The sequence below is a fragment of the Dipodomys merriami genome, unplaced genomic scaffold, assembly GCF_024711535.1.
Source record: "Dipodomys merriami isolate MVZ:Mamm:240054 unplaced genomic scaffold, mDipMer1.0.p SCAF_4, whole genome shotgun sequence".
Taxonomy (NCBI): Eukaryota; Metazoa; Chordata; class Mammalia; order Rodentia; family Heteromyidae; genus Dipodomys; species Dipodomys merriami.
Genome location: NW_027205603.1, coordinates 53,370,504 through 53,392,396, shown reverse-complemented (window position 1 = coordinate 53,392,396; position 21,893 = coordinate 53,370,504). Strand labels below are relative to the sequence as shown.

The following is a 21,893-nucleotide window of genomic DNA, read 5'->3' as shown; positions in this document are numbered from 1 at the left end:
TGGGGCTTGAACTTGTCCTGGGCTCTGTCCCTAAGCTTTTTTGCTCAAGGCTAGCATTCGGCCATTTTGAGCCATAGCTCTACTTCCTGTTTTCTGGTAGTTTAATCATAGATAATAGTCTCATAGACTTTCTTGCCAGGCCTGTCTACCAACTATGATCCTCAGATCTCAGCTTCCTGAGTATAGATAGGATCACAGATGTGAGCCACTGGCACCTGGTCATAACAATATATTTAACTGCAATATTAAAATAGATTAATAGAAGAACATTTAAAAATACCATAGGTTATTGCACACCAACATGGAATTATCTCTAAGACACATGCTAGAATAAAAATTTAGAGGTAGAAGATTCCTTATCTGAGTAGTATGTGTACAAGAAACAGATCTGTTTTGTTAATGTGCGTTCAAGGACAATGAGGGCCCCACTGGAATCTCCTCTTGTTACAGTCTCTTTTAGCGACTCAAAGGACACTGTAAAAGTTGTCTCTTTACAGTGGTACTTCAAAATTGGACGCTAGGTTTTTAAGATTGCAGCAAAAATGAAGCAATTTCACTTTGAATTAGTTGTTTAAATGCACTTAATGTATATTAATGTATTTGTTGGAAATTCAAATATAGCTAAAATGCTTCAAAATACCCTAGAATCGAATGCAATAAAGCTTTGGTAGAATAGAAAATTTCAATTCTTTTTGAAAATATTTTTAAATTCCCTGAAGAAATTTAATTCTTTATTTTTTAAACTTTAATTTTCTATATTAATGGTAACACATGGAGGTTTAATTATGACCATGGGATTTATAGTAGCTTAATCAAAAACAACAACAACAGCAACAAGATTTCTCTTTCCCCATAAGGTCTGGGAAACCATTCATTCTACCCAAATTGTTTACAAGTAGATTTACTTGCCACATTGATGGGAGAAAAATAGGGGACTTTACAATTGTGAGGCATCAGAAAAGTCTGCATTCAAGTAATTCTCAAACCTTTCCATCTTCATCAAACTACTGAAAGTGAAACCGAGACACTGCTGTTACCTCTGAAACACAGACAATTCCTATTGGCCACAAAATAGACAAAGCTAGGCATTTCTTTGGTAGCACTAGGGCTGGGCAACCAGCATAGAAAAACTGAATAAAATAGTTGTTAGCAAGCTTTGAGCAGCCAGCTCAAGGAGAAAAGCAAAATGTTTGATCCATTATTTATTATTAACTGCGTGAATTAGTGGTGTACCATGTGGTCATTAGATACATATAGATATCAGGTAATGACCAACTTAGGGGAAGTCAATATTTTCATCTCCTTAAACATTTAAATATTTTTTAACTTAAATTATACACATTTAAAGGGGATATTGTAGTTTTTCAATACACATTGACAAAATAGGTAACTTAACATTTATGTTTCCTTGTCTCTTTATATTTGGATCCTTAGAGATCCTCTCTTTCTTTCTTACAAAATAGATATCACAAAAAGGATAAATTTGTGCTGCATAGTTTTGTAATGTGCAGAAGATGAGACACTTTGAATTTATCAGTATATGTATTATCAAGTTACGATTAACTTGAAAAAATATATTTACTACACATTCACATGTTTCTTGTTTTCAAAATTGTTCTTTTGTCATCAGTGTTTTTCTGCAAAAATGTTGATCATGGTCTTCTGGAGGGCAAACATTGAACCGTAATTGTAAATAGCAAGTGACTGTGTTAAAGCAAGCGGACGTTGCTTAAGAAGAATATGAAGCATAGGGGTCCACAAAGAAGAAAGATGCCTTGGTAGATATGCTCTGTACTAGGGGCATGAATCATTGGTAAGAAAGGGAGAAAGAAACACAAAGCTAAAGATCCGAATACAAATAACAACCACACCCTTTGAAAGAAAAAGGAAATTAAGATAGAGATGACTTTGTCCACAAAACTTTATGACTACAAAAGAACATTACAGATGTTCCACAATGGAAAGGAAAAACTATAAATGCATTTTCAAATATATTTAAAGGTCCATCAAAACATTATCTTATGGAAAATAAGTTCATGTCAGACTAAGCAATTGTAAAACACTGGAAGTAAATATACTCAGTATGTAATTTTTAAAGTAAATTATTCTTCTAAACAAATTGCGCAATTAATTTACTAAAGCCAATGGTTTATCTTCAGGTATGGGAGAAAAAGTTAGGTTATCAGATGTTATTCTAATTTCAACCATTGAAACATTGTTGCTTTTGGGAATTAGGGATCTGATCAATATTTTAAATGTATTTGTTTATAAAATCTCCTGGTCCTCCTCTTCCTCCTTTTTCCTCCTCCTCTTCCTCTTCCTTTTCCACCTCCCTTTCCTCCTCTTCCTTCCCTTCTTCCTATTTCTTCCCAATCCTGGAGCTTGAATTCAGGACCTGGGTATTGTTCTTGAGCTTTTCTGCTCAAGAATATGCTCTACCAGGCAAGCCACATCACCACTTCTGTCTCTGTTTTTTTATTTGGTAATTACTTGGAGATAAGAGTCTCAGGAACTTTCCTACCTGAAGTTGGCTTCAAAGTGCTATTCTCAGATCTCAGCTTCTGGAGTAGCTAGGATTATAGGCATGAAATACCAGTGCCTGACTTCTTTAAAGCAGTATTTGTCCATTGATCCTAGGACAGTATCACCAAATACAAGAAACAATAGAAAGACCTGACTCAGAAAAGTGTGGCTTGAAATACAAATATTACCATGTTAATAATTCATTCTTACCATCCTTGAATATTCACTGAATTGCGTGTGTGTGTGTGTGTGTGTGTGTGTGTGTGTGTGTGTGTGTGTGTGTGTGTGTGTGTGTGTGTGTGTGTGTGTGTGTGTGTGTGTCTTACTAGGACAGATTTTTAGGACAGGAAAAGAAAGTTCTTTTTGCAGTAACTTACTCTGTCAAAGTGTATAGTCTTTTCTATGTAATTGGTATGATGCTCAGATTCTTTCTTTGCAAAATAGTGCCAGATAAAATAAACTGATGTTTAATGTCTTTGTAAAAAATGTGCCTATTAAGAGCATGCTAAACAAAATGGTCACATTTTTGACTATTTATGTACTTTGTCTCTTACTGTTCTATAAGGTTAGTAAAATCTTAGGTGGAGAGATAATTGGTCCTTGTTTCTTGAAATAAGATGTATCTCAAACAGCAGTTTCTCACTGAGTATTTGTTGAATAAACAAGATAACACAAATTTGAGCTATTTTCATTATCCTTTGCAACAAGGAGCAAAGAGGAAGCCATGTTGGAAGAAGGGAGAAAATTGTGTAGACTTGTATTTCTTCAATTCCGATCAATGGACTTCTCAGCATAGTAATTAATAAGAAAGTTAATATTCATGTATGTCCTGTGGTCCAGTGGAGACAGATTTAATCAGCATCCCTAATGTTGAACTGGAAAGTTGAATTTTTAATAAACATGCCAAAGTGCCCCTTAAAGTCACTGCCATCAAATATGAAATTTATTTTTCATGTTCCATATTATCTCCATATATTGTGGGCTTGATTATATTTATAAGATGGTTAAGAATGGAAAAAATGACAGTTGAGCTTCTCAGGATTAGTTATAGTTTATTTCACACACATTTGCTATCTACAGAGACAAATGGAGGCGAACATCCAGCTTATACTGTCTATGCTCATCAGGCTTGTGCCTCGCGATGGGCTATGTCTCCCTAGTGGGAGGAATGCTTAAGCAATATTACATGGGGTCTGGTTATAATATTCAATGATACAGTGCTAGCTTATAATAAGCAGCACTCATTTGTTCCATATCTTGAACCCCTGAAGCTGTATTTTATTTATTGATGCTCTAGAAACCAACAATATCCATGCCAGTCAGTAGCTGGACAAAGAGGATTCTGTCTTCCTAGTTTAAATTCAATATATATAAAAATCTAAGTTAAGAAAATGTTTCCATCCTGTAATCATCGCAGAGTGGCTTCATTTGTATAATTACATATATTGTAGTTTGCAGCTTTTTGGTTTTATTGTGCATGTGAATGGCCTAGAAAATCTATTTTTGTGTCTAAAGTTTACAATAAATGTATTTAACACTAAAAAAAGAAAATGTTTAACAACTTATAGACACAAGTCTCTATTAAAGACACAAGTAGAAAGTGAAGATAACAACATATATGTGGAGTTGTCAGCTGCACACATGATTGTGGCCAAGGATAGTTTTGTTCTCCAGATGGATTATTACCTAGTTCTTGAATTATGAAGATAATGATGTCACCTAATTTCCTTGCTAGCAAACTGTTTTGACTTTTTCTAAAATATAATCTGGCCAAACTCCATCAATATCACAGACCTAAAACATGAAGACTCAAATTCAGTATTTTTCAGTTTTTGTGTCTGATTTGGTATCAACTCACATAGCTTAAACCAATTTCAGTTTTTAGAAAGGAATAGAGATAAAATCTTAGTATTCTTATTTTGATTTACATTAGAAGGCCTATGGAGATCTGGTTCCTGTATCTTAGTTTAAGTAAACCTATCACATTGAATGTACCTATATACCTGGACATTAATCCTATGTGTTTTACTAAGTAGAGAAAATCTGAAGGTATTATAGCAATAGAAGACAAAATAATGGTCTGAATGACAGCCACAACTGGGCAGAACTCTACATTAAGCATGAAGTAGATCAAAGACAGTTGTCTCTCCTGGCTTGCAGAGTAGACTATGCTTGATATTGAAAGCACTGCACAACAAGTGTTGTCATATATTGAAAGCAAAATCCCCAAAGAAATGATCCATTGCATGGAAGGGATTACTCTGTCCATCCATGTGATAGCAGTAGTATCTACAAAAATGAGAGAAAAATTAAAAAATTTGAAGTAACTTTTGGTCATTTTTGTTGTTTGTTTTTGTTTTGGTCAGTTTTGATCAGTAAAATTCTTTGGAAATGAATTTTTCCAGTTATGAGTCTACTCCTTGAGAGGAATTGCAGAGTTATTCTTGTTTTCATGACTGCCTCATTGCCCCCATAAATGTGAAGAATCCTGGTGTAGTTTCAGAGGAAAAGACCCGAGAAGGCTAACTAACTGTGGTGCTATGACATACATGACTGGTCTCTCCAAACAAGGAACAAAATTGTCCTAGGGTCCTAGCAACTTCACTGTGCCAAAGCCATGTGCACCTCAATTCAATTCCATCTGGGGTTGTTGTGTGACAGGGATACTAGAAAACCTGTATCTGATGATCACCTTTGACTATAAGGCTCCTTCCAGATTTGCCAAACCTTCCATCTACTGCCTAGATGTTCAGGGTGTTTTACATAACTTTTCCTTCATTCTTGCTTTATTTTGAGTCAGCCTGGAATTATGGTCCCATGGCTTTCAATAGTCTCATCTGGCTGCTTCTCTACCTCTAGCATTTTTCCTAATCACATCCCTTTTTTCCTTTTCTCCTTTTTTGTCTAGATCCTTCCCCTTCTCCTTTTCTTGCTTTTTCTCTTCAGTTCTTTCTGTTCCACAAATTCTGTTAGGAGTTAGACATTTGCATATTGATGTTGTATAGACTATTTAGACTACAATTTTTCTTCAATTCTTTGTAAAGACCCAAAGTTGAACACATTGTGTTTTTATTAGTTGGTCTATGAAACAATTTTATATTTTCTGTATGCACCCAGTGCTCCTGAATACAGAGTTGTGATGATTTCCCTCAGGTTTCTATGTAGTCATACCTGAAGAGATGATTTCTTATTAAAACTGCTAGGAAAGATATATTAGTCAATAAAGATATCACAGCCGCAATGGATAGGGCAAAAATCACAGCTCTGAGAATGATCTTAGCAGGTATGTTACTTCTCGAAAACACAAATGCATCATAAATGGTGTCATTGGGATTTTAAAAGCATTCCTTTAGTAAAAAGGAGTAGGAAATACTATTCTTGTTATTTTCATTCTGTTTCTTTAGCAGATTCTGCTTTTGGTCTGTCCAATTTTTATTAGAATGTGTGCACTTTCGTGAGCCTGTACTTACCATCAAGTTATGCAAACTTGAAAACTTCACACTATGTCTATTAAGAAATCAGAAACTAATAAAGACTATTTGGGAACAGAAAGAGATTTAGGATAAGAAGAAATAAGAGGGTGAGAGAATGCAGAAGAGATAAATTACCATTAGAGCACTGAATAGACATGCATAGAAATATCACAATGAAATCCACTGATTAATATGGATTAAAGTTATAATGAATGTATGCAGAGATGACTGATTGACTAAATAAAACACAGCATCTAATAATGATGTGTATTGATTGGCTAAATAAAACAGAAAGTCCTAAATTATCTTTGTCTTTTTGAACAGAGAAATAATGACATGCTGTAAAAGTGGTTGCTTTCTTGAAGCTTACCCTCCACAATGGTATTTTCATTTCATTTAGCATCATTCAAAATTTTAAAGCAAGCCGGGTGCTGGTGGCTCATGACTATAATCCTAGCTACTCAGAAGACTGAGATCTGAGCATCATGGTTCAAAGCCAACCTGGGCAGGAAAGGCCATGAGTCTCATCTCCCATAAACCACTCAGAAAACTGGAAGTGGTACAGTGGTTCAAGTGGTAGAGAGCTAGCTTTGAGCTGAAGAGCTGAGGGATAGCGTTCAGGCCCACAGTTCAGGCCCCATGACCACCACCACCACCAACAAAATTCTATCCAAAATTTTAATTTAACATGTTTTTAAATTGAACTTTCTTCATATTATATTAAGAGCCAATATTCATAATTGGTAAATCTGTAATTTGAGGCCCAGCCGTAATGTATTTGTTTCTATAAGACAAATACATTCTTTTGAAATGGTTTCAAATAAGCCTACTGTATTTTGTAAAAAGCAATTTTTAAAAATTATACATACAAGATTTTAAATTGAATGATGATGGCATGCCTTGCAGGGAAAACTTTCCAGAATTTGTTTTCCTTTATAAACAACTTAACTTTTTGCACCCAAGTTATTTGCACATCAATAGAGCACTTAAATTTGCTTGATCTGTACATAAAATATATAGCCACTAGCTATAATACAATCTGAAAATTAAAGATGATTGCATAATATACTTTCAAAATTAATCATTTAACAGCACATGATAGTTCATTGGCTACATACAGGTTTTCTTGTCCCCTTATCTTCCTTTTAGAAGTATTCTAAGCCTGGCTCTCCATTTTATATAGAAATAACAGGCATATACTGCCATATAGCTTGAAAATGTTTAAAAAAATAAATTCTAAAGCAAAGTGTGGCTAAACAGTTAAGGTAATATATAAATTATTACTTTTTAAAATAATGATTTACAGAATAGAATACCAGAGGCTTTTATGTAATTTTATGTAATACTAATGGTTAACACTTTATTCTTTAATCCTCTATTGGCTAATAAAATGTTTAACCAAGTTATTCTGTTTATACAAAAGTTAATGGAACTATCACAGAAGGTTAAATTTGACTGAACTATTTCTGCTAGAATTTTCTATGCTATGGATGACAAATATCCTACCTGTCATGTAGTCTTGCAGCTCATTGCCCCAAACCTTGTTGCACTATCTCTGTTTGCTCCTTCTAATAATTAATTCTCTAAGATGCTGGTCATGTGGACTGAAAGACAGCGGCTTCCAACAACCAGCACCCTGACCCCAATCTTGTTAGGAGACTCTTGCGACAATTGATAGGCTTTAATTAGGTCTAGGAATTCATTCACCACTCAGTCTTCAGGCAAAAAAGTCCTCCCCTCTCCCCCCTCTATTTCCAGATAATGACTTTACAATGGTGGCAAAGAGAAAGAATTTGTTCTGGTAACTGATATACGTCCATAGCAAATTTCTCTGTTCAGAACTTCTGAAAATGTCAGGGTGAAGCATTTTTAACTGTTGTCTAAAGGAAAGAGCCAAAGTCCTCAGAACAAATCCTTAATCATTTTCAAAGCCAGATTAGATATCATAGAATAAAGTTCATCAAAGATGAGATGATTAACTCAAGAGAATACTTCTTTGGAGGAGAACCTTGTAGAAATTACTCAAAGGGTTCAAAAATAATAAATCAAATTGAAGTTTTAAAATTATTTTTCAGAATTTGAAAAACAGGACCAGGTGAAAACATACAACTCTTTTTTTTGGCGGGGGTGGGGGGGGGCTCCGGTTGTGGGGCCTGAACTCTGAGCCTGGGCGCTGTACCTCAGCTCTTCAGCTCAAGGCTAGCGCTCTACCACTTGAGCCACAGAGCCACTTCTGGCTTTTTTCTTTTTGCTTATGTGGTACTGAGGAATTGAACCCAGGGCCTCAGGCATGCAAGGCAAGCGCTCTACCACTGAGCCACCTTCCCAGCCCCAACATACAACTTTTGAGGGGAGTAGATTCTTTCCTGGGAAAATTTTCATACAGAGTGCTATAATGGGGGCAGGAAACATTGAATCTCCTAAGAGGGTATTGCAATTCTCCTCACTTGACATAACTGTCCCCTGGGCATTTGGGCAGCTAAGCCTTACTGGCTAGGATGTATGCTCTCTGTCTTGTAGAGCGGGTGATCACCTTTCCTGTAAGTACGGTACCTTACTATCTCCTCAAGAGATCTATTGGATCTTCCATGGCCTTCCTCCGTTCTTGGATGAAAAATTTCGCTATTCCTTAGGACTGGATATTCAAAGCCTGATAAAAGTTATTTTGTTCAGCTTTTCTATGCCTCGTGCCCAGCCCTAGAGCTATTAAAGAAATATTTGGCTTTGGTTACTTTGTAGTCAATTGGAATTCTCAATGCTTAAAGGTTGACAACGATGTCTACATTTTTATTTATTTTTATGGTGAATAATTTTCAAGTATTATTCATTGTAAAGGTGATGTACAGGTTGCAGTTAAGTAAGTCAGGTAATGAGTACATTTTTTTTTCTTTGAACATTGGGCTTGAACTCAGGGTCTGAGTGCTGTCCTTGGAGCATTTCTGCTTAAGGCTAGTGCTCTACCACTTTGAGCCACAGTGCCACTTCTGGTTTTTGAGTATTTAATTGGAGATAAGCGTCTCATGGACTTTCCTGTCTGGCCTGGCTTTCAACTGTGATCCTCAGATCTCAGCCTCCTGAGTAGCTAAGATTACAGATGTGAGCAATATATTTCTTTTTGAACAGTGTCACTTCTTCCCTAGTTTTCTCCTAGTTTTTTCCCTCTTGACCCTCCTCCCCCACAAGTTGTATAGTTCATTTCCAACATAGTGTCTAGTATCATGGATTATCAGTAGTTTGATAATGATAACTCTTCTTTGTTTCATTTCCTTAGTGGGATTTTGCTATTAGTTATTGGGAAAAAGGAGAATGTGGCCAGGTTTGAGAATGTCTTTGATGTTGGATTTTCTATTTTCTCACAAATTACAGAAGCCTTTCTGCAAGGACTTTATGCCAATGTTGTATATTTAATCATAATTAACATAGTTGGCAAACTCATTTATAAAAACCTCAAATTTCCTTTGCTGTGCTCATTATTTCCATTTCAATATCCAGTGGTTTAATTCTTCTTTGGAAGAAATCTATAACAGTTTCTATTTATCCATTTACAAAAGGTTCGCTTTTGATTTTATAAACATCTCTTGTACTATGTTTCTGAATATTTTATAATAGGGAATTTTAATACTTTAAAAAATAGCCAGGTGCCAGTGGCTCCTGCTTGTGATCCTAGCTATTCAAGAAGCTGAGATCTGAGGAACTCAGTTGGAAACCAGCGTGGGCAGAAAAAAACATGGAGACTTTTTTGTTTTGTTTTAAAATATTATTATTATCTTTAAATAGTTATACAAAGGAGTTACCATTTATCGAAGCAGTTTATGAATACAATATACCTTGATCAATGCCATCCTTTTCAACATTCTCACCCATCTCTGCCCTACTCACTCTTTCCTTGACTCTTATTAATTTTGCATTAATTTTGTATTAATATTGGATACTCTCCCTCCTCTTCATCTACCTCTTTCCTCTTGACCCCACCCCATCCATTTTGAATACCTGCACACTCAAAGGTGCTTCAACCATGGCTGAGAGGGAATAGATTCTTTGTTCTTGGGTATTTAGTTTGATATAGTTTGATATATAGTTTGATATAGTTTGATTTAGTTTGATATATATAAAATTTTTTGTTGTTGTTGCTTGACTTTCTGCAATCATATTTTAGAAAAGAAATTACTCCCAATATCAATATCATGGAGTTTTTCTCTGGGAATTTTACTTCTTCATGTCTTACGTTTAAATCTTAGTACATTTTGGGTTTGGTGTTATATATTTTATTAAACAAGAATCCATTACCTTTCAGCCGTGGTTGGACTAGCTTTGAGGGACTGGCTGCTGAACTCTGGAAAACAATGAGAGTGTAAACAATTCCCTAGGTGTCTCTGTGCCAGCTGGGTTCCCTGGGGCTCGCTTCGCAAATACAAGTTGTGAGCTTGTTTTTGATAGAATTGTTCTGCTCAAATTATTTTTCTTATTTTTTCCTGTGTATAAAACATGCATTTTATTTTATTTTATTTTGTTGGTTATGGGGCTTGAAATCTGGGCCTGAGCACTGTTTCTCAGCTCTTCAGCTGAAGGCTAGTGCTCTACCACTTGAGCCACAGCACCATTTCCAATTTTCTGATGGTTTATTGGAGATTAGAGTTTCATGGCTTTTCCTGCTTGGGCTGGCTCTGAACCGTGATCCTCAGATCTCAGCCTCCTGAGTAGCTAGGATTACAGGCGTGAGCCACCAACACCTGGCTAAGAACATGGCATTTTAAAAATTGAAGTTAGTCTCTTTAGCAGTCACTCTGTTTGGCCACTTATAACATACTCATCTTCTAGGTATACTGCATGATCTTTCAGTCTTGCCTCTATAACTCTCTACAGCCTAGACAAAGAGTGAACTAAGTCAGCAGTGACACCCATTAGACAATATGTTGGAAATGAATTATTTAACTTGTGAAGGAGAGGGATTGGGAGGGAAAAACCTGCAGAAAATGAGGTATGGGGGGGGTTGGGAAGTTGGCTCAGTGGTAAAGTGCTTGCTTTGCATGCATGAGGCCATGGGTTTGATTCCTCAGCACCATGTAAACAGAAATGGCGCTATGGCTCAAGAGGTAAAGCACTAGCCATGTGCTGAATAGCTGAGGGACAGCGCCCAGGCCCGGAGTTCAGGTCCCACAACCGACCAAAAAAAAATAAAAAATGAGGGAGGGGGTGACACTATTAAAAAAGGAATGTACTGCAGGACAGCAGTTTAATATCTTCCTAATAAATCCCTTTTGCCTGAACCATGGGGTGGTCTCTTTTCGGTGAACCTTACACTGAGTAGCAAGGATTACAGGAGCGAGTCATGAGTGCCTGTCAGAAAACTACTTTTAAACTACTATAAATTCATTTGTACTCATTAATTTATTCTTTTACATACATTCCGGATTCCTGTTACACATAGTGGTGGGAAATGATTAAGTGATTGCAGTATATGCTCTTTAAATATGGACTGTGCATGTGTCTATATGTGTGTAAGTATGCATGTGTATGCAATTAAGTTTTTGACCTGTAAGAAAGTGATAAGAAAGTGAAGGAAGCCCTCAAAGGTAGGCAAATATCTTTATATTATATATAATAACATTATAGGTGTTATAGAACCAAGGAGCAAAGACTGCAAATATATTTGCACATATATTTAGGACTGGCATCTGCACTACCTTATAGAAAATTCATCACATCTAGACAAGTTTAAAGAGTAACACTGAATATTCATTCTGTCTATAGTTTTCATGTGCTCTTTATCAGATCATGTCATTCATTCACTGAAGGCAATACTTTATTTTGAAGCATGGAAGAAACAAATATATTATTAGACATCATTGTCAGAAATATGTGCTAGCTATTGAAATATGTTTGCTTTGAAACTCACTTATATATAAATACTACACATGTTCAAAAAATTCTTTCTTAAAGCAGTTTTCTCAGTTAATCCTATTACAGCATTATCATAAATTGAAAAACAGCAGACATATAAAAATAAAAAAATATGGTTTTAATAAAAATTACGATGTCAACCATTTATTCCTAAAGAATATTCGCTGAATTATTTACCATAGCTAAGATAGGGAACCAACCCAGATGCCCCTCAGTAGATGAATGGATCAAGAAAATGTGGTATATATACACAATGGAATTCTATGCCTCCATCAGAAAGAATGACATTTCCCCATTTGTTAGGAAATGGAAAGGCTTGGAAAAAATTATATTAAGTGAAGTAAGCCAGGCCCAAAGAAACATAGGTCCCATGGTTTCCCTTATTTGCAATATCTAGTATAGGTATGAATCAAGTGGAAAAGGTCAGATAATGTGATGTTAGGAAAACGAACCCTTAAATATGTATTTTAACGTTTTCGTTTCTTTCATGCATGTGTTTCTAACGCATTTATAAGATTATTTCTTTGTTGCTTTGTATGTCCCTCCCCCACAGTGTAATCCCCGCTTTCACTATATTTGATGTCAGTATAACATGTAGAGGAGATGGGGACAAACAAGTCGTTTAAGGATGCAGGTGGACCTGTTGCAACAATGAGAAGTACAAAATGTCATGTCAAAACCAGCTTTACAATGTCGGTGTGTGGGGGGGAGGGGGGTATAATTGGGTGGGGGGAGGGGGGTAAAATTGGGTGGGGGGGAGGGGGAAGGCGGGGAAGGGAAGTGAAGGGTAAACAAAGGAGGAGGCTGCAATGCTTGGTAAGAAATGTATGCATTTAAGGTTGCAGAGCTTCTGCAGGGCAAATGACATAGCTAGCAAGATCAATAGAAAGCCCACCGATTGGGAGAAGATCTTTACTAGCCATACAACGGACAAGGGTCTCATATCTAAAATATACTTGGAACTCAAAAAATTAAACCACCCAACAACAAATCCTCAAAGAAACAACTGCCCAATAAATAAGTGGGCGAAAGACTTAAAGAGAAGCTTCTCTGAAGAAGAAAGAAGGATGGCCATTAGACACATGAAGAAATGTTCAACATCCCTAGCCATAAAAGAAATGCAAATCAAAACAACATTGAGATATCACCTCACTCCAGTTAGAACAGCAAAAATCAAGAACTCTAACAACAACAGATGCTGGAGGGGATGTGGACAGAAAGGAACCTTACTTCATTGTTGGTGGGAATGTAAACTTGTTCAACCACTTTGGAAAGCAGTATGGAGGTTCCTCAAAAGACTTCACATAGATCTCCCCTATGATCCAGCAATCCCACTTTTGGGCATTTACCCAAATGTATACAAACAAGACCACACTAAAGCTACCAGCACAACTATGTTTATTGCAGCATTATTTACCATAGCTAAGATATGGAACCAACCCAGAAGCCCCTCAGTAGATGAATGGATCAAGAAAATGTGGTATATATACACAATGGAATTCTATGCCTCCATCAGAAAGAATGACATTTCCCCATTTGTTAGAAAATGGAAAGGCTTGGAAAAAATTATATTAAGTGAAGTAAGCCAGGCCCAAAGAAACATAGGTCCCATGGTTTCCCTTATTTGCAATATCTAGTATAGGTATGAGTCAAGCGGAAAAGATCAGATAATCTGATGTTAGGAAAACGAACCCTTAAATATGTATTTTAATGTTTTCGTTTCTTTCATGCATGTGTTTCTAACGCATTTATAAGATTATTTCTTTGTTGCTTTGTATGTCCCTCCCCCACAGTGTAACCCCCGCTTTCACTTTATTTGATGTCAGTATAACATGTGGAGGAGAGGGGGACAAACAAGTCGTTTAAGGATTCAGGTGGACCTGTTGTAACAAGGAGAATTACAAAATGTCATGTCAAAGCAAGCTTTACAATGTCGGAGTGGGGGGGGAGGGGGGTATGATTGGGTGGGGGGGAGGGGGGAGGCTGGGAAGGGAGGTGAAGGGTAAACAAAGGAGGAGGCTGCAATGCTTGGTAAGAAATGTATGCATTATCCTGCCAATGTAATTGTAACCCCTCTATACAGTATGTTCTCAAATAAAATAAAATTAAAAAAAAAAAGAAATGTATGCATTATCCTGCCCATGTAATTGTAGCCCCTCTGTACAGTATGTTCTCAAATAAAATAAAATACAATTAAAAAAAAAAGAATATTCGCTGAATTGCTATTATTTAACATTAAATATTTAGGATAGATCAAAGAGTTTCCTTTTTAGGTAGCCTACTACATTATATACTGCTCGCAGATGTATTATTGGGATATGTAATTGATCTGATCCTCAGATTTTGTTTTTCTTTTGTAAGATGTCAGCTACAAAGCTGGTATTTTAGTCTTTGTGATGATCATATTTGTTTCTCTCTAAAAGCTTGTTCTATAAAATGACATTTAAAATTAACTTTGTAATGGTTTGGTTATTTTTTTTAAACTTTCTTGTAAATCTAATGAGCTCTTGGATGGAAAGACTGATCCTTATATTTCTGAAATACTTAGGTAAGTGCATGAAACATAGTGATATTCATTGAACTTTTTTAAACAAATGGACCATTTAAAAGGAAATGGAAAGAGTTGGAAAAAATTATTTTAAGCCAAGTAAGCCAGACCCAGCAAAACATAGGTTGTATGGTTTCTCTCATTTGTGGTAACTAGAATGTGCCTATAAAGCTGATGGTAAAAGAAAAAGTACAATGGGGAGATGATAAAAAGTACATTGGGAAATGATAAATTATATAATTTCACACAGAATGAGACAAAAGGAGGCTGTTCTCTTTAAAAATTATTTTGTTGTAAAGGTGATGTACAGAGGGGTTATGTAAGTAAGGTGATGTGTACATTTCTTGTTGAACATTTTTACCCTCTCCCTTATTTTCCTCTCACTTTCTCTACCACTCCTCCCATTCCGCCCCCACTCCCTCCCCAATGGTAAAGTTCATTTCCATCCTAGCATCTTGTTTCACCATTTTGTTATTCCCCTTCCCTTCCCCAAATCATATAAATGTATATACAAGACGGTACCAGAATAAGAAACAGTGTCGGCAGGGGATAAACCAAAGTGGGGTTTGGGGAGAAAGAACTTTATACAGCACAATTAAAAACAACAACATCAACACCAATAAAAACCACTTGTTTCCTATCTTGGGGTTCTTTTCAATTAGCATCATTAGATAGGGTCATAAGTACATAGCTATTGAGCTACTGTGGTCCTCTGCGAGGACAATCCTAGACATAACACTAATTGTTATAAATGAGGGAAACCATGAAACCTATGTTTCTTTGGGTCTAGTTTACTTCACTTAATATGATTTTTTTCCAAGTCTTTCCATTTCCTTATAAATGGGGCAATGTCATTCTTTCTGATGGAAGCATAGAATTCTATTGTTTATGTATACCACATTTTCTTTTTTAAAATTTTGTTTTATTGTAAAGATGCTGTACAAAGGGGTTACAGTTACATAAGTAAGTAATGAGTACATTTCTTGTCCAACATTGTTACCCCTTCCTTTATTTTTCTCGTACTATTCCTTCCATTCACCATCTCTTCCACTCCTCCCCCGCCAGAAGTTGAAAAGTTTGTTTCCCAAATAGTGACTTGTGAATATCATTGTTGCAATGGGTCATCCTGTGTCCTTGTTTTAGCATTTTGGTATTAACCTTCCCCTCCCCAAATTAGATAAATGTATATACAAGATGCAAGGTGCCAAAATCAAATACAGTGACAACAGGGGATATACCATAGGGGGAAGAACACACAAAAGAAACAAACAAAAGAAACCCACATAGCACATTATAAACAACAATGAAGAAAAACCTCTTGTGTCCATATCTTGAGGTTCATTTCATTTATCATCATCTTTATATGGTCATATGTACATAGCTTTTGAGCTTTTCTGCTCAGCTGCTAAGGTTATCCTAATTATTGCAAATAAGGGACACCATGGAACTTATATTTCTTTGGGTCTGGCTTACTTCACTTAATATGATTTTTTTCCAAGTCTTTCCATTTCCTAACAAATGGGGCAGTGTCATTCTTTCTGATGGAAACATAGAATTCACATACACACACACACAAGCATACATCTCTCTCTCTCTCTCTCTCTCTCTCTCTCTCTCACACACACACACACACACACACACACATTTTCTTGCTCCATTCATCTACTAAGGGATATTTGGGTTGGTTCCATATCTTTTTATTTATTTATTTATTTATTTGGGTCTGGTCATGGGGCCTGAACTCTGGGTCTGGGCGTTGTCCTTCAGCTCTTCAGCTCAAGGCTAGCACTCTACCACTTGAGCCACAGCGCCACTTCTGGCTTTTTTTTCTGCTTATGTGGTGCTGAGGAATCAAACTCAGGGCCTCATGCATGCAAGGTAAACACTCTACCACTGAGCCACCTTCCCAGCCCTTGGGTTGGTTCCATATCTTAGCTATGGTGAATAATTCTGTGATAAACATAGTTGTACCGGTAGCTTTAGTATGGGCTTGTTTGTGATCATTGGGGCAAATGCACAGAAGATACCACATTTTTTTGATCCATTCATCTGCATATGAACATAGTTGTGCAGGTAGCTTTAGTGTGCCCTTGTCTGTGATCAGTTGGGTAACGCCCAGGAGTGGGATTGCAGTATCACAGGGGAGTTCTATGTTTAGTCTTTTGAGAAACCTCCATACTGCTTTCCAGAGTGGTTGAACAAGTTTACATTCCCATCAACAGTGTAATACCATTCCCTTTGGCCACATCCCTGCCAGCATGTTATTATCTGTTTTCTCAATAATTGCCATTCTAACTAGGGTGAGGTGGAATCTCAATGTGGTTTTAATTTGCATTTCTTTTATGGCCAGAGATGTTGAACATTTCTTCATGTGTCTATTGGCTATTCTTATTTCCTCTCCAGAGAAGTCTCTTTCTAATTCTTTAGTCCAGTTATGAATGAGGTGGTTGTTACTTTGAGGATTTTTATTGGGGGATTAATTTTTTGAGCTCTCTGTATATTTTTGATATGAGGTCCTTGTCTGTTATATAGCTAGTGAAGAGCTCCCAATTGGTGGCCTTTCTATTTATCTTGCTAGCTATGTCCTTTGCCATGCAGAAGTTCTGCAGTTGAATGTGATCCCATTTCTCCAGCCAAAGGAGGATATTCTTAAAAGAGTATCACATAGGCTTAATAGCTATGTGCATCAAAACATATAAAATAATATTTATCGAAAGGAACTCCACAAGGTGGAAACAAGAGGCTTGATTTTTTTCTTCATTGCTGTTTTTGTAACCTCTCTTTATAGTATTTTCACAATAAAAAACTTATTTAAAAGAAAAAAAAAGAAACATAGTCTTTACGTGACTTATGTAACAGTAACCCCTCTGTATATCACCTTTACAATAATAGTAAATAAAAATTTAAAAAGTGGAAAGTTTTCAAGTGAGGGCAGGTATTACATTCTTTCTTTTTCAACAGTTTGAGTAACTTTAACTATTTTATTTTATTCTAATCAGATAATGTTATAAGAGAATTTCAGAACTTTTTTGGTGTTAATTTATTTTCATTTTTATTTATATATTTTTTATTTCATTGAAAAGGTCATGAGTAGGGGTTACAGTTACATAAGGCAATAAGTACATTTGTTTGTAATCATTGCAGAACTTTTTTTTTATTAATGAAATAGTCTTTATTGAAATTAAGTTTCTTATCAAAAGACAGGGAAAGGCAAGCTTTTACCAGCACCTATGAACAAATATTTTGCAGCCAGAACACATTTGGAGGTACACATCAATTACAAAGAGGTAGTAATATTTTACAGTAGAAGAATTTATATTTGAAATAAGAATACTACAATGGAGGAGTTAAATGAGGAAAAGCATGAAAAATAATAATTAATATCTAAATATACTTGTGATTATAAAAGTGTAAATGAAATAACCTCAGCAGGTAAATATAATAGAAATTGTTATGTTAGGTCAAACTCAAATTTGTGCCATTCATCAATCCATGTTTTAAAGAATAGGGAAAAAACAGATTCAAAACTAAAATGACTTCAAAGAAATCTGAAAAGTTGAGCAAACCTATGTACCAAGAATTCCTGAGGGAGTATAAAATTGATCACCATTAAGGTATTACATTCTTTTTTTTTCTTATGGAATCTGAATTTATTTCAGAGGCTTAACTATGACAGTGACACAATAGTAGCTTAATGGAACTATGAAATAGAGTACAAGGTTTTTGGAATATGAGTATTGTAGAAGTAAGATTTTTACAGGTATAGTGGCTTCATTATATGTACATTACTAGAAAAATCTACAAGAAATGTGGGAAACAAGGTAAGCAAGCCTGACCTAATCATAAATAGCCATTACATTCTTATTTAAGACAAATGACTGATATTAGAAATGTAAAAATATATCACAAAGATATAAAATTGCTGCTAAATTGCTCTCAATGAATAAATTTATGCAACATTTTATAGTAGCTTATATAAATTTAGAAGACAAACATTATAACAATTATGACAATAAAGACATATAAGAAAAATATATTTGCTGTGTATGAAAACAAAGGATGACCTTTAACAACATGTGCTTATATTGAATGGGAGACTCATTAAAAACTGCAAAACAGGAAAAGGGAGGAGATAAATAATAACATAGACCTAATGAGTTTGATTATAATACATTATGTGTATATGTCTAAATATCACAATAAGTGCCTTTGTATAGTTTGTTTACCCTAATATAAATTTCTCTAAAAAGATACACTTAAATTAAGAAACATTTCATATAGGATTTAAAAGGGAATTTTAAAATACATATAGTATTTGGCAGTGAAATGCTCTCTGGAGAAGTTGATGCATTCTTTCCTTATTCAATGTAGTACTGTCCAGAAAAATTTATAATCACCAAGTCAGAACTGCAGAAAATATTCAAAAGGAATCCTGCACACCAAAGACAAAGATTACTGCAAACAGAAAACAGTGGAGGAAAGAAACCTCACCAGACAAGTAGATAATCACAAGACAAGTGGAAATGAATCTATCAATGGAAAAAAATGGCAGAAATTGCTATATTTTTTTTGATTATTACTCAATACCAGTGACCTCATTTTTCCAGTTAAAAAACACCCCAAATAGTGAATTAGATGGTAAGACCTAATCATCATCATTCATCACGATTAAGGTGGTTTTATTCTAGAGACACATGTAATACAGCACATAATCATTATCAAAGACAAGACTCCTATGATCATCTCAATTGATATAGAGAAAACACCTTTGATGAAATCTATCAACTATAAGCAGGATTTTGTTGGTTCATGCCTGTAATCTTAACTACGCAGGAGCCTAAGACCTGAAAGACTGAGTTTCAAAGGCAGCACAAGCAGAAAAATTCACTAGTTCCTCTCCAAAAAAACCCAGGAAAACCAGGGGTAGAGATATGGCTCAAGTGACAGCTCAGCTGGGAAGCTGACCAAGAGGGAGAGATACTATAAGGATTAGTATTATAAGGGTATAGCTGTGGATGAGCCAGCAGAGGGCAATAGAAAACAGACAGATAGATGGATATGCCCCAATTCATCATACATGCATGAATGAAAATTTTACAGTAGAGCCTCATTAATTTGTACAACTAAGATGTGTTAAGAAGTATAAAAGTACTATTACCTATAAATTCTTAATAATCTATATGAGTGACCAAAGTATCTCATTGCCTGGGACCATGAAAAATTGTGGGAATTTAGGAAGCAGTATTTTCAAGAAATCATAACTAAAAAAATTGAGAACATATAGACATTTCAGGACTGAAATGTATAGTGTGTTACCTCTCAGGGAGCATACCCAATTGATTCATTGAAAGTTTAACAAGAGCCTGGCACTGGTGGCTCAAGCCTGTAATCCTAGCTACTAAGAGGGCTGAGATCATATAATCATGGTTCAAAGCCAGCCTAGGCAGGAAAGTCTGTGAGACTGTTATCTCCAATTAATCACCAAAAGGCTGGAAGTGGAACTGTGGCTCAAGCGGGAGAGTACTGTCCTTGAAAATAATGCCTATGCTCTGAGTTCAAGTCGCAGGACCAGTACAACAACAACAACAACAACAACAAAAGCTGCTGTTTTAAAGTTTTATCCACTCAATATTTAATACCTTCTTTAATATTTTATATTGTTTTTCATAACTTTTTAATGCTAGTGAAATGCAATGAACTTTTCTATTTGGCCTATTATTCACTCTAGATTTAACGTCAGAAGGAATCATGGTTACAGGGGAACAACAGCGTATGCGGCAAGATCATGTTCTTTATTGGTGAAAAATATCAGAGAAACTCTATAAACACTCTGTAGAGAACTGCATCAGTCAAAAGAATATTCTAGATATTTATACATATAGAAACATCTCTAAGCCACATTGTAGAATATTAACTTGGAAAATGTCACCAATCCTGCTAGTAAATATGCAGCAAAATTCAATGTATTTTCTCAACATAAATGTATAGATATTGATGATGGCACATGCCTAACCACTGATAGTTACTTCTGGGTAGGGGACTGAGTTTTAGTGGTAGTTGTAGAACAGAGTGACAGTCTTAAATTTATGATAGTTTCAAGACAAGTATATTAATGTATTTCTGGGTAACAGGCATGGTAAGTACCTGAAAATTCTAACATCAACTGAAAGAAAACTGGAAATACAGAAATATCAATTCTTTTTTGAAAAGCTCTAAAATTTCCCAGTTTATATAAATAAGACACATGACCTACAGTAAAATGAAATTCTCCATAGTACCCACGAGTGATTTCAAAAGGAGGTTAAATCATAATTATGTAATACAATAATAAGCAATCTATTTCAAATCCAAACCAATCAGGTTTATCTTTCCACATAAGTCATGGACAAATCTTTATATATGCTAACAAGGTTCTTGGAAATGGATTTATTTTCCTGATGCAGAGATGAGGACTGATGATCCTAATATATGCATAAAATCTTTGTCAAGACCAGCTTCTGGAATTTGTGGGCACTAGGAAGCGTTCTACCTCCAAAGCATTCTCAAAGCTGGTAACATTGTCCTTTTCCCCAATCACTGACAGCTTAGTCCCAGTTCTGTCTGAAATCAAGACATCGAGATCAACCTAGGAGCATTAAGAATTCCCATGGACCACAAAATAACCAAAGCTAGACATTTCTATGGTAGCTCTGTGGCTGGGCACCCAGCATAGAAAGACTGAATGAGATAGCTGGCTGTTATCCAGCTTTGAGCACCCAGTCCTATGGATGAAGCAAAGACTGAGGAAATAGTAAGAGGAAAAAAGTTACAGGGAAAGTGTCCTCTGCTCTGCAAAACAGAGAGCATAGCTTATGTTCAACACAGCACAAGCTACCCAAATACTCAGGGAGAAGGGTATGTTCAGTGAGCAGTATTCCAATACTCAGGAGACAAAAATTCCTGTTCCTATTGTGACACTCATCAAGAAAATACTTCCATGAAAGAATCCTGTTTCCCTCAAGGGATGCATATTTTTGCCTTTCTCTGTTTTTTTTTTTTTTTTTTTGATCTGGAAAAGTAATTTTACAAGTTCACATCATTGCAAATTTTTACCTTTCCTTACCCCAGGATTTTGCAGTATACTCTACTGATTCTATGACCATCTTTACATATAAGAGAGTAAATTTTAATTTAATGATTTGCAATTTTTTTCTAAGGGCAGAGTTCAGCTGTTTTTCTTTTTTTTGTCACTGAATGGGGACTCGTCCAGGATACCCCCCCCAAAGACCCCCGAGACTTCAGACTCCAAAGGTAAAACAGCGATGTCTTTGTTAATTTGTCTTGTCCAGTTGTTTGTCTGTTTTACTTTCGTTTTCCCTTGTGAGGACGGCCGCTCTGATTCCTAAAGGGTTGCCATAGCGGACACGCTTGGACGACAACCCTGGAGGAACTGGGAGACGTCCCAGATC

The 21,893-nt window shown here is 35.8% G+C and overlaps 1 pseudogene; it reads right to left on the bottom strand.

Moving 5' to 3' along the window:
* Nucleotides 1-1,606: 1,606 nt before the first annotated feature.
* On the bottom strand, nucleotides 1,607-21,454 carry LOC138806144 (solute carrier family 7 member 12-like; annotated as a pseudogene).
* Between the last annotated feature and the right edge of the window lie 439 nt (nucleotides 21,455-21,893).